Below are 13,229 nucleotides of genomic sequence, written 5' to 3' on the forward strand. Positions count from 1 at the left end.
TACATGGATAGTAAGAAACATCTTCCAGGGAGAATAGTTTGATTAAGGGTTCCTTCCCATGGGTACACATGCATTAATGTGCATGTCCGAACTGCGAAAAGAGACGCAGGATATAAACATCTGGGAGCACGTATTGCAATAAGTAAAAGTCATCTTTTGTTCACCGACCGAATATTCCCTTAAGAACGCTAGCTTTCGGCTTCACCTAGTCTGAGGTACACATCTGGCTGACAATCGCAGAGGTGCTCCCCTTATGCCCTAGCCGAATTATCTGGAACATAGGGCATAAACACAAGAGCCAGGCAACCTAGCTTAGCCAAAACTTAAGTCATATCGATGCATATAATGGCAAAGAAAAGGTGCATGTGGAAAAGTAACACATGTGCAAGGGGCATGAAGCCCGGGATATGATTATATTAAGCTTCTGTATAAGAAGCCCCCAGGTATAATGAGCATGCACGGTGCGTCAAGATTGTGTAGTCAAGACACATTTTAAGCTTGTGAGGCCATGGAGAAAAAGGGAAGAAAGAAAGACAGATAACGGATATATATATATATATAAATATTCGGAGGTAAGGAGACGAACACAGAGTCTGGCACTAGGCGTAGAACCGTCGGAGTCTGGCCGCGTTCCATGGGTTTGGCTCGAGTCGATTGTCCACTGCATCACGTAGATGGTACGCTCCAGCGGTTAGAACTTTATCGATGATGAAGGGGCCTTCCCATTTGGGCTTGAGCTTGTCCTTTTTCTTCTCCGGTAGGCGTAGAACAAGTTCGCCAATGTTGTAAGTTTTGGCCCGTACTTCTCTGCTTTGATACCGTCGAGCCTGTTGCTGATAGAATGCGGAGCGAGCTTTTGCAACATCACGCTCCTCCTCCAGGGCATCTAAACTGTCTTGCCGATCAAGCTTGGCTTCTTTCTCTTCGTACATGCGCACTCGAGGTGAGTCATGAATGATGTCGCAGGGCAGTACCGCCTCTGCGCCGTACACCATAAAAACGGTGTGTATCCGGTAGTGCGATTCGGCGTGGTCCGCAGCCCCCATAGTACGGAGTCGAGCTCCTCAACCCAGTGCGTATCTGATTCCTTGAAGGATCGCACTAATCTGGGTTTAATGCTGCTCATAATAAGACCATTTGCTCGTTCGACTTGACCTTTTGTTTGGGGGTGATAGACGGAGACATAATCGAGCTTAATGCCCATGTTGCCGCACCAAGTTTTTACCTCGTCAGCTGTAAAGTTCGAGCCATTATCGGTGATGATGCTGTGGGGGACACCATAATGGTGTACAACCCCAGATATGAAGTCTATCACTGGTCCGGACTCGGCCGTTTTAACTGGTTTGGCTTCTATCCATTTGGTGAATTTATCCACCATGACCAATAGGTACTTTTTCTTATTGCTTCCTCCTTTAAGGGGTCCGACCATATCAAGCCCCCAGACCACAAAGGGCCAAGTAATGGGGATTGTTTGGAGAGCGGTAGGTGGCATATGGCTTTGGTGTGCAAAAAGCTGGCAACCGACGCAATGTTGGACGAGGTCCTGTGCGTCTGCTCGGGCTGTCGGCCAGTAGAAACCTGTACGGAAGGCCTTGCTTTCAAGGGCCCGAGCTGCGGCGTGATGGCCGTCGAGTCCAGCATGGATTTCTGCCAAAAGTTGATGTCCTTCCTCTTCGGAGATGCACCTTTGAAGTACTCCGGTAGCGCTTTTCTTATAAAGCTCTCCCTCGTGGACCTTGTAGGCTTTAGACCGCCGCACAATGCAACGTGCCTCGTTTGGGTCCTCAGGGAGTTCTTTCCTATTTAGGTAAGCCAAGAAGGGTTCTGTCCACGGGGCGATGACAGCCATAATCACGTGGGCCGAAGGTGTTATTTCGGTGGTGGAGCCTTCGATTACGTCAGAGTGTTCGGGATCTGGTGTTGCGGCCGGATCCGGACTGTTGTTGCCGGTCTCTCCTTCCCATACCACGGATGGCTTAAACAGCCTTTCCAAGAAGATATTAGGTGGGACAGGGTCACGCTTAGCGCCGATGCGGGCGAGGATATCCGCCGCTTGATTGTTTTCTCGGGCCACATGGTGGAATTCGAGCCCCTCGAACCGAGCTGACATTTTGAGGACGGCATTGTGGTAAGCCGCCATTTTTGGGTCCTTGGCATCAAATTCTCCATTTATTTGAGATATTGCGAGGTTCGAATCCCCATGCACCTCTAGGCGTTGAATGCCCATGGAGACTACCATTCGGAGACCATGCAACAGGGCCTCATATTCTGCTGCATTGTTGGAGTCTGTGTATAATATTTGGAGTGTGTATTGGACTGTATCTCCGGTGGGGGATGTCAGGACGATGCCTGCCCCCAGACCAGCCAGCATCTTAGATCCGTCAAAGTGCATGATCCAATTGGAGTACGTGTCGTACTCTTTAGGGAGTTCGGCTTCTGTCCATTCGGCGACGAAATCAGCCAGTACTTGTGACTTAATGGCTCGCCGTGGTTTGTATGTTATGTCGAACGGGAGGAGCTCGATAGCCCATTTAGCAAATCCGGCTCGTGGCATCACGGTTATTTATTATGTCGTTGAGTGGTACTTCAGAGGCCATCGTAATTGAACACTCTTGAAAGTAGTGTCGTAGTTTCCGGGATGCCATGAAGACCGCGTATGCTATCTTTTGATAATATGGGTACCGCGATTTGCATGGAGTGAGGACAGTGGATACGTAGTATACCGGCTTTTGAAGCAGGAACTTATGTCCGTCCATCTCTCGTTCGACAACGAGCACTTCGCTTACAACTTGGTGTGTTGCCGCTATATATAACAGCATTGGTTCGCCGATATTTGGCGCGGCCAAGATTGGGTTGCTGGCCAAGAGGGTTTTTATTTCTTCCAATCTGGCTGTGGCCGCATCCGTCCACTCGAAGTGTTCGGTGCGTCGAAGAAGGCGGTAAAGAGGTAGTGCCTTTTCTCCCAATTGGGAGATAAAGCGGCTTAAGGCAGCCACGCATCCAGTTAATTTCTGGATTTGCTTGACGTGTGTTGGGATAGCCAACTATGACAGAGCTCAGATTTTAGCCGGATTTGCTTCAATTCCTCTATTGGAAACGATGAAGCCTAAGAGCTTTCCGGCGGGCATGCTGAAAATGCATTTTTCCGGATTGAGCTTGATGTCATATGTTCGGAGATTGTCGAACGTAAGCCTCAAGTTGTCTATTAAAGATTCGACGTGTCTGGTTTTGATGACCACATCGTCTATGTATGCCTCCACTGTTTTGCCGATTTGTGTTTCCAGGCATGTCTGAATCATGCGTTGATAGGTTGCACCGGCGTTTTTTAGCCCGAAAGGCATGGTGTTAAAACAGAAGGGGCCGTATGGAGTGATGAATGCCGTTACGGCTTGGTCAGACTCCCCCATCTTGATTTGATGGTATCCGGAGTATGCGTCGAGAAAACACAATGAGTCGTGTCTTGCGTAGCGTCGATAATTTGATCGATGCGGGGGAGGGGGAAGCGATCCTTGGGGCAAGCCTTGTTAAGGTCCTTGAAATCGACACATAGGCGCCAGGATTTATCCTTCTTTGGTACCATTACCAGGTTTGCTAGCCAGTCCGGATGTTTTATTTCTCTAATGAATCCGGCCTCGAGTAACTTGGCTAGCTCCTCTCCCATGGCTTGTCGCTTAGGCTCTGAGAAACACTGAAGAGTCTGCTTGACCGGCTTGTATCCCTTTAGAATGTTTAGGCTATGCTCGGCCAGCTTGCGTGGGATTCCTGGCATGTCTGAAGGATGCCAGGCGAAGATGTCCCAATTCTCGCGCAAGAACTCCCGCAGTGCGGCGTCTGTTGTGGGGTCAGCTGTGCCCCGATGGATGCTGTTTTTTATAGGGTCCGTTGGGTGGACCTGGAATTTTACTATTTCGTCCGCTGCTTTAAAAGAGGTGGACTTGGGTCTTTTGTCAAGTATCACGTCGTCCCTGTCCACTGTGGAGCGCAGCGCAGTTAGTTCTTCGGCCGCGAGGGCTTCGGATAACGCCTCGAGGGCCAGTGCGGCGGTTTTATTTTCGGCGCGGAGTGCTATGTTCGGATCACTAGCTAGAGTGATGATTCCATTGGGCCCGGGCATCTTGAGCTTCATGTACACGTAATGGGGTATAGCTTGGAAGATCATGAATGCCTCCCACCCTAAAAGGGCATGATATCCGCTACTGAACGGGGCCACTTGGAATGTGATTTCTTCGGACCTATAATTCCCCGGCGTGCCGAATACCACATCTAGTGTGATTTTTCCCGCACATCGTGCCTCCCGACTAGGGATGATTCCTCTGAAGGCTGTGTTGCTTTGCTCAATGCGACTCTTGTCTATTTCCATTTTGCTAAGAGTCTCCTCGTAGATGAGGTTTAATCCGCTGCCACCGTCCATGAGCACTTTAGTAAGCCGGAAGTCGTCCACAATTGGACTAAGGACCAAAGCGGCTGGTGCTCGGGCTGTTCGGAATTGAGGTTCGTCACTGGCATTGAAGGTTATGGCCGTATCATTCCATGGATTTATTGCTGCAACGTGGCAGACTTCAGCGAGGCTGCGGAGTGCTCGCTTGCGCCTATTATTTGAGGCGAAAGTCTCGAACACTGTCAATATTGTATTGTTATTTTCCACGGGATGGTGCTTTGTGTTATTGTTGATGAGGAGATCCTCGCCGCTCTTGGCCACCTGCCGGAGTATCCAACATGCTCTAAGGATGTGTGTTGCCATGGTATCCGGTGTACTGTGAATTTTGCATGGCCCATTGAGCCATCCCTCCAATACAGTTCCACACCCTGTAGGGGGCTTTGGTTTCTTTATAATTGGATTGGGTGACTTACGAGAGTACACCCTTTTAGTTCGGACGGGGGGTTTAGTGAGAGCCGGAGGATCCCAGAATTTTGTTTGGGTTTTCCAGGCGTTTTCCATCGCACAGTACTTCTATACTATGGCCGCCAAGTCAGCGAAGTGTGCTATGTCACGGCGACATATGGCGTTTTGGATTCCCTTGTCCGTGCAATTTTTGCAAAAGAATGAAATTGTGTCTTCCTCGCGATAGTCCTTGACCTTGCTCATTACAAGGAGGAATCTGGCCCAATAGTGATGTACTGTCTCTTGGGGATCTTGTCTAATGTGGGAAAGATCACTTATGTCTGGGTGGGTGGGTAGATTTAGGTCCAAACCCTGACCCGATCTGAGACCCAGAGGCAGAGGAGTTTCCGAGCTTGGTAGTTCAGGCTCCAGGATATTGCCCAATAGTTCTGGCCCGCTGTCCGATTCTAGGTTCGAAGCTTGGGCCATGTCCTCCCGTAGACGGGTATCCGGCTCGGAGAGCTCGGGAATCCGGACATAGTTTGTCCTCAAAATAGAGGAAGAATCGCTACATTTCTCCTCCACCACCACTATCTGATGGGTGACCGGCGGAGAGTTAATCTCCCTTTGGTCGGGTTTAAGCCCGATCCGATCATAGTCCGTAGCAACTCCCCGGGCAGCGATGCGATCCAAGAGCTCGTTCAAGGAAGAGAGCTCCATTGGATCCATCTGCTCGGTGAATCCCGAGCCGATGTGGAGGCTGTTTTTGATGACCCAAGAAGTCATCGTCGGCGCGACGGCCGAACGGGTGGTCATGACGAAACCGCCTAGTCGGAGAGTTTGGCCTACAGCCAGGGCTCCCCCAGAGGTAATGTTGTCCTTGACAACAAGACGAGCCATCAAGCCTTATCGTGACGGCAGAGTGGTACTATCAATGAAAGCACCAATGTCGGTGTCAAAACCGGCGGATCTCGGGTAGGGGGTCCCGAACTGTGTGTCTAAGGCTAATGGTAATAGGAGGCGGGGGACACAATGTTTACCCAGGTTCGGGCCCTCTCGATGGAGGTAATACCCTACTTCCTGCTTGATTGATCTTGATGATATGAGTATTACAAGAGTTGATCTACCATGAGATCGTAGAGGCTAAACCCTAAAAGCTAGCCTATGGTTATGATAGTTGTTGTCCTACGGACTAAACCCTCCGGTTTATATAGACACCGGAGGGGGCTAGGGTTACACAGAGTCGGTTACAAGGGAGGAGATCTACATATCCGAATTACCAAGCTTGCCTTCCACGCAAACGAGAGTCCCACCCGGACACGGGACGAAGTCTTCAATCTTGTATCTTCATAGTCCAACAGTCCGGCCAAGGTATATAGTCCGGCTGTCCGAGGACCCCCTAATCCTGGCCTCCCTCACCCCCCCCCCAGGTTAAAATGGTGAGCATGATATACGTTACCCATATCCCCAAGAGGGAGCGCAAACGAGCGCTCAGGGACGTCTACGCAATAGAGCCAGTCGTCCCAAAATTCAACCCATGGTCGTCCTGCCCGATCACCATCGATTGTAGAGATCATCTGACCAGTATCCGCATGGCGGTTCAGCCGCTCTCGTCCTCGACCGAATCATTGATGGACTTCACCTCACGCGCGTCCTCATGGACGGTGGCAGCTGTCGTGGTCCTAAGATTGACAGTACAATGAGGGGTAGGTATGAGGAGGCAAGATCCTAGCTATGATGAAGTTGTGCACGCAAGATTTACGAGTTCAGGCCCTTCTCGGTGGAAGTAACAGCCCTACGTCTCGGTGCTCGGGAGCTCGGTCATTGGATTATGCGTGAAGTTACAGGGGTGCGAACCCTTGTGTCTGAGGAGGGGTGGCTTATATAGAGTTCGCCGGACCCCTCTGGCCCTCAGTTACACAGGGTTCAATGTACATAAAGATAGGATGTTACTGGTAACACCAGCATTAAAGTCATATAAATGACCATTAAAACTACGGAGTGAATGCCTGGTTGTTTCCATTCAGAGTGACTTTAGGTCTTCTTATACTCCGAGTGGTTTCTGATATGGTCGAGTGAGCATACTCTTGTCGAATGGAATTGGGTTGTCCGAGTGGAACTCTTAGTCGAGTGGGTTGGACCATATAGTGATTTCAATCGGTATAATCTATTGTCCCTTGAATGGTCTTGACCGTAGGGCAATGTCCTTGGGTAGGGTACTTAGATCGGGTCTATTGCCCTACCCTAGGTACATGTCATCGTCATTAGCCCCCGAATGGTTCTGGGTCCGAGTGGAATTGAAGTTGAAGGTGGTTCCGATTCAACTTTCCTGATTCAGGAGTACTTTACTTAGATTGATGGACCACGCGAAAAGTTGCAACTTCATTTTCAGTCGCCTTGAGCCATTCTGAAGTTGTCGAGTGGACTTTCATTGATAAGCTTCGAGTGTTTCAATATGGTATAAAATCTTCGGCCTGAGAGATTGATCTGCCATCCCCGGATCTTGCGGGATTCAAAATTTTGGGAAGTGCACGGGGCAGAGGAGGCCGCAGTAATCGGAGTGGATTAGGCAGGGGCGCCTCGATCTCCGTGCCACCTTTTTCGCCATGTACTGCGCGCGTGACTGTTGCGGGATTTGACAGGATTACCTGGGCCCATGGGTCAGCCACTCGGGAGAAGGCCTTATATAAAGCGCCGCGGCTGGGGTTTTCTGCACAGCGCACCCCATTCTCTCCCTTCCTCCTCTGTTTCTCTATCACATCGACCTCCTTCCTCGGTGCCGCCACTCTACTCGAGCTCCACCCTCCACAATGGGGAAGGAGAATACGGTGGCTCTGGAGCGCGCGAAGAAAGCGACGGGGAAGGCGAATGGGAAGAAGACGAGCCGGGGAGGGTCTTCGTCGATATCCGGCCTGCCGCCCGGCTGGATCCAGGGCAACTGGATTCGGTCGACGATCCAGCAGGAGGACATGGAGGATTTGGCCGATGGGGGACTTATTCCCCACGGATCTTGGCGGCTTCAGGAGGACGAAACCGAGCCGCGGCCGCAGGAGGGTGAGTGCGTCCTTGTCGCCACTCATGTCGACCGTGGTTTTTCTTTGCCTCCCCGTCTTTTCTTTCGAGGATTTCTGAACTTCTTTGGAGCCCAACTTCACCACTTTTCCCCCAACACTATCACGTACCTTGCCGCATTCGTGTCCATGTGTGAGAATTTTCTGGGGTGTCGACCGCACTGGGGTCTCTTCAAACACATTTTCACCTGTCATTCTCAGTCGGTCAAAAAGGCCAACCCGAGTGATGCGAGAACGCACGTGATCCAGATGTGCGGGGGTCTTGGGATCCAAAGGAGGGGTAAGAGTACCTTCCCAGCCATGATTCTGCCCGAGTCTGTCAGAGGGTGGCAGTCGACCTAGTTCTACTGCAAAGACCAGCCGACTCCTGGCTAGTCGACTGGTCTTCCCCCCTTTTCCATGGCTCGAGTCGAAAAGCCCTCTACCTTGAAACTGACTCCAGCGGAGAAAGCGGAGGTGAAGGTGTTGGTCGAGCGAGTGGTCCAGCTTGTCCGTGACCGCGTGACTGGCATGGATCTGTTAGAGGTCTTTCTCAGTCGACGCATTCAGCCGCTTCAAGCTCGTGATCATCTGATGTGGCTGTATTCGGGCATTGATGACACCACTCGGATCCACCCGGAGGAAGTTGACGGGGATACGGTGGCGCAGTGGCTGCAGGGCATCACCGAAAACAAGGATAACCCCAGAGGGTCTAGGAGGATTCCTCCACTCGACAACTCTTATGAACCAGACAAGGTCCGACTCCAAATTTCCGAGTGTCTTCTTGATTTATCATATAATTGTTCCTGTCAACCGACTGTCATTTGTTCAACTTGCTGTCTTGCAGGTCTTCACTGAGATGTACTCGATGCCCAATGGAGAGCTCGAGCAGGAGCCAGAAGGGGAGGCGAGCGGTGGTGAAAGCGGCGAGTGGCACTCTGATGGAGGAGAAGACGATGAAAGTGACGAGTCAGGTGACAATGAAGAAGTCGACTCACCACCTCGCACTGAAAGGCGAACCAAGCACGACCATGACCCAGCAAGTATCCGTGGCAAAGCGACTACGCGGACTGGTCAGACTTCGAAGCGCCCTCGAACGTCCTCTCCTGTGCCGACTGAGAATATCCTAAAGCAATCCAAAGTTACGCCGTCAAAACCTCGAAAGGCCTTGCCCAAGATCAAAGTTGTTGTTCCCATTTCTTCCGGGTAATATTTGGGCTCGATTTCTTAGTTTGGCATGAATTGATCTTTGGTTGACTTACTTCGGAAGATCTGACCGACTGAAATTGAGATTTGCAGTGCTGCTACTTCTGGGACTTCTGCTTACAGAGATAGTGACGAGGAAATGGAAGACGCAATCACTTCTAACCCGGGTATGTCTCTTACAATTTTTTCTTTGCATTCTCAGCCATTTTGTTGGTCGGCTGAAGTCTGGCGATTGATTCTTTTGCAGCTCCCCCCAATGTCATTGATCATCCAGATGAAGACGAGGATGTGGCGGCCCATGGGAAGGAGAAGCAGGAAAACATCAACCGGCAAGATGCCTCAGTCGACACCAATGACGGAGCCGGTGATCCAGGAGACCGGCGATGCCAACCAGGCTTCTTTGACTTTTGTCTTACCATTGTCGAGTGCCCAGCCTTCAGCGTCGACTGCACAGATTCCAGTCGATCCACCGTCTTCACTCTTCACTACGCATCACGTCCCAGAGGACCAAGTGGGTGCTGCCAAGGAAGCAATATGCCAGGCAGGCATCATGATGGAGCAGATGAAAGTGGTTCGGGAGGCCAGTCAAGCTGCTTATGACGCCAGCTCAGCTCTCCAGAGCAACGTCCAGGTTGGTTGATTTCTGACTGATCCTTTAGCTTGTCGCTTGTTCTGTTAGGATATGCTACCTGAAAACTTTTCTTGTGCATCTTTTTGTCAGTCTGCATTTTGCATCTGTACACCCACTGGGTGTTTAAATTTCTGCTGAATAATTTTGCTTCTTGAGTTGACTAGGTTGTGTCAATTAAGTCTTTGAATTAGTGGGGGCACGCTGAGTGCACCCACTGGGTGTAGTCCCCGAGACCATAGTTGACTGCGAGCAGTCGGCTATGGTATGAGAATCATAACTTTCTCACTCGGTCTGAGCGGATCACGTCGAGTGGATCCTAAACCAGTGGGGGCACGCTGAGTGCACCCACTGGGTGTAGTCCCCAAGACCGTAGTCGATTGCGGGCAGTCGACAGTGGTCTGAGAACAACTTTTCTTTTTTTCCGAGTGGACGGACCAAGTCAATGAAAAAGTCAAACCAGTGGGGGCACGCTGAGTGCACCCACTGGGTGTAGTCCCCGAGACTGCTATTGAATGTTTAATTCAGCAGTAGTCTTAGAACTCTTAGAACTTGTTATTTTATTGCTCGGAAGCAGCCAATCTCCGTGTCTGTCGACTGACTATCTCCTGACCACAGAAATCCTGTGAACTTGGAGCTCGGTTTGCTGACTTGGAACAGAAGCAGATTCACCTCAATCTTGATCTGGAGCTGGCCAAGACAAACTTGCAGAAGGCCAAGGATGAAGCCGCTGGTATGAAAAACTTGTCGACTAATTCGTTCCTGACCCGAGTGTTATCTCCTTCTTCTAAACCGAGCGTTATTTCCTTTAGAAACAATGAACCAGGCTCTGGCGAAGAAGGATCTGGACCTTGCAGCCGCGCAGAAAGCAGCAGAAGAGAAAACTGCACTCGCCGACCAGAAGCTGGCTTCAGTCGGTAAACTGGAGGAAGAGAACACCAAGCTGAAGGCTGCCCTTGATGAAGCCAACAAGGAGGCGACTCGTCTGAAGAAGGACAAAAGGGCCCTGACCGACAAAGTAGAAGACATCGCCCGCAAGGGAGATGAGCTGGAGAATTATCTACGAGGACTTGCCAAGAAGTTATTCGTTATGCTTGAAGGTGCTTTCCTTTGTCTGACTGACTTGTTGTTGTCGGCTCGATATATAGCTATTAACTCATCATTGTATTGTGTGTGCAGAATTCTGCCAGAACTTCGAGGAAGAGACTGGGCGAATTGAGACAAGCTTGGACCCCATCCTCTCTCCTGTTAAGGACAAAGATGCCATGAACGTGCTCCGACTGGAATCTCGTGTCGCTGGTGTTGTCGAATACCTTGCTCGGCTAAAGGTCGCGGTGTCGCGAATCGACACAGCACTCTGGCCAAGGGCGACGCTGCAGAACGACCTCGAGACTCTGATGACTCGACTCAATGAAGTCCCCGGCCGAGTGCAGGAATGGAAGAAGTCTTCTACCCGGTTTGGTGTTGATGTAGCTCTGTCTCTGGTTCGAGTCCACTGCAAGGAAGCCAAAGAAGAGAAGCCGGCAGCAATCAAGGTTGCTAACACCAAGAGGCTTGACTTCCAGTCCTTCATGGAGACTTTCATTGCTGCCGCCACTCGTATTGCAGATGGAATCGACTTGGACGAATTCATCGAGCCTGCCAGTCCTCCCCCTGCGGAGTGAACAAACTCTTATGATCTGATTAAATTTGCCTCGGTATGCCGAGTGGTTTTTGTAACCGTTAAACTCCTTCGGGTCTAATGCCCGAGTACTTTAATCCGTGGTCTAGAACCTCGTGGGATTTATCTTAAACTTAGCCTTTCTCTGAATACGCTTGTGTTTGCCTTCGAGTGGAACTTATTTCTTCACTCGGAATAGCCTTTGTATTTGTGATGTAGCTCTGTGGAGAAGGTCGTAGTCGACCTGCACCTCATCATCCTTGCGGATCAGGATGGAGCGTACATTGTATTTATGGCGCAGCTCTGAGGAGAAGGTCGCAGTCGACCTGCACCTCGTCGTCCTTGCGGATCAGGATGAAGTGTGTAGCCTAGTCCCCGAGTGAGAAGATCGTTCTTTACTCGGAACGTGTTTCAAACTTAGGCGAGTACTAGACTGCAGCTAAGCCCCCGAGTGAGAGGCTTACTCTTTGCTCGGTGGGATTTTTAGAACTTAGGCGAGTACTGGACTGCAGCTAAGCCCCCGAGTGAGAGTGTTGCTCTTCACTCGGTGGGATTTTTTCAAACTTAGGCGAGTACTGGACTGCAGCTAAGCCCCCGAGTGAGAGGGTTGCTCTTCACTCGGTGGGATTTTTTCAAACTTAGGCGAGTACTGGACTGCAGCTAAGCCCCCGAGTGAGAGGGTTGCTCTTCACTCGGGGGATTTTTAGAACTTAGGCGAGTACTAGACTACAGCTAAGCCCCCGAGTGAGAGGGTTGCTCTTCACTCGGCGGGATTTTTTCAAACTTAGGCGAGTACTGGACTGCAGCTAAGCCCCCGAGTGAGAGGGTTGCTCTTCACTAGGGGGGGGTTTCAAACTTAGGCGAGTACTGGACTGCAGCTAAGCCCCCGAGTGAGAGGCTTGCTCTTCACTTGGTAGGATTTTTTCAATCTTAGGCGAAATAGATTTGCAGCTAAGCCCCCAAGTGGGAGGCTTGCTCTTCACTCGGTAGGATTTTTTCAAACTTAGGAGAAATGGATTCGCATCTAAGCCCCCGAGTGGGAGGCTTGCTCTTCACTCGGTAGGATGTTTTCAAACTTAGGCAAAACGGATTCGCAGCTAAGCCACCCACTGGGGGATTTGAAACACATGTATAATCGACAACAAACATTTAGAAGACTGTAAAATTGTGTCTTTGATAAACAAACTAAAAAGGTATTTCTTATTACATCTCAATAGTCTGAATGCTTAAGTATAAAAACGACGGAGCAACTTTGCGTTCCAAGCGCGTGGCTCGTCCTTATTGTTCTCCACATTATAGAGGTGATACGCTCCATTGTGGAGCACCTTAGTGATGATGAAGGGACCTTCCCATGCGGGAGCAAGCTTGTGCGGCCGTTGCTGATCCACTCGGAGAACCAGGTCTCCCTCTTGAAATGCTCGACCTCTCATGTTTCTAGCATGGAATCGACGAAGGTCTTGCTGATAAACGGTCGAGCGGATTAGGGCCATCTCTCTTTCTTCTTCTAGAAGATCAACAGCATCTTGTTGAGCTTGTTCTGCTTCGGCTTCTGAGAAAAGTTCCACTCGGGGTGCATTGTGAAGCAAATCACTCGGGAGCACAACTTCAGCCCCGTAGACTAGGAAGAACGGAGTGTGACCAGTCGACCGGTTTGGAGTTGTTCTCAATCCCCAAAGTTCTGATGGCAGCTCATCAACCCAAGCGCCTGCTGCATGCTTGAGATCACGCATCAATGGAGGCTTCAGCCCTTTGAGGATCAAACCATTTGCTCTTTCTGCTTGCCCATTCGACTGTGGGTGGGCGAATGAAGCATAATCGACCTGAGTGCCTTGGGAAACGCAGAAAGCTCTGAATTCATCTAAA

Source organism: Aegilops tauschii, chromosome 2, assembly GCF_002575655.3.
Source record: "Aegilops tauschii subsp. strangulata cultivar AL8/78 chromosome 2, Aet v6.0, whole genome shotgun sequence".
Classification (NCBI taxonomy): domain Eukaryota; kingdom Viridiplantae; phylum Streptophyta; class Magnoliopsida; order Poales; family Poaceae; genus Aegilops; species Aegilops tauschii.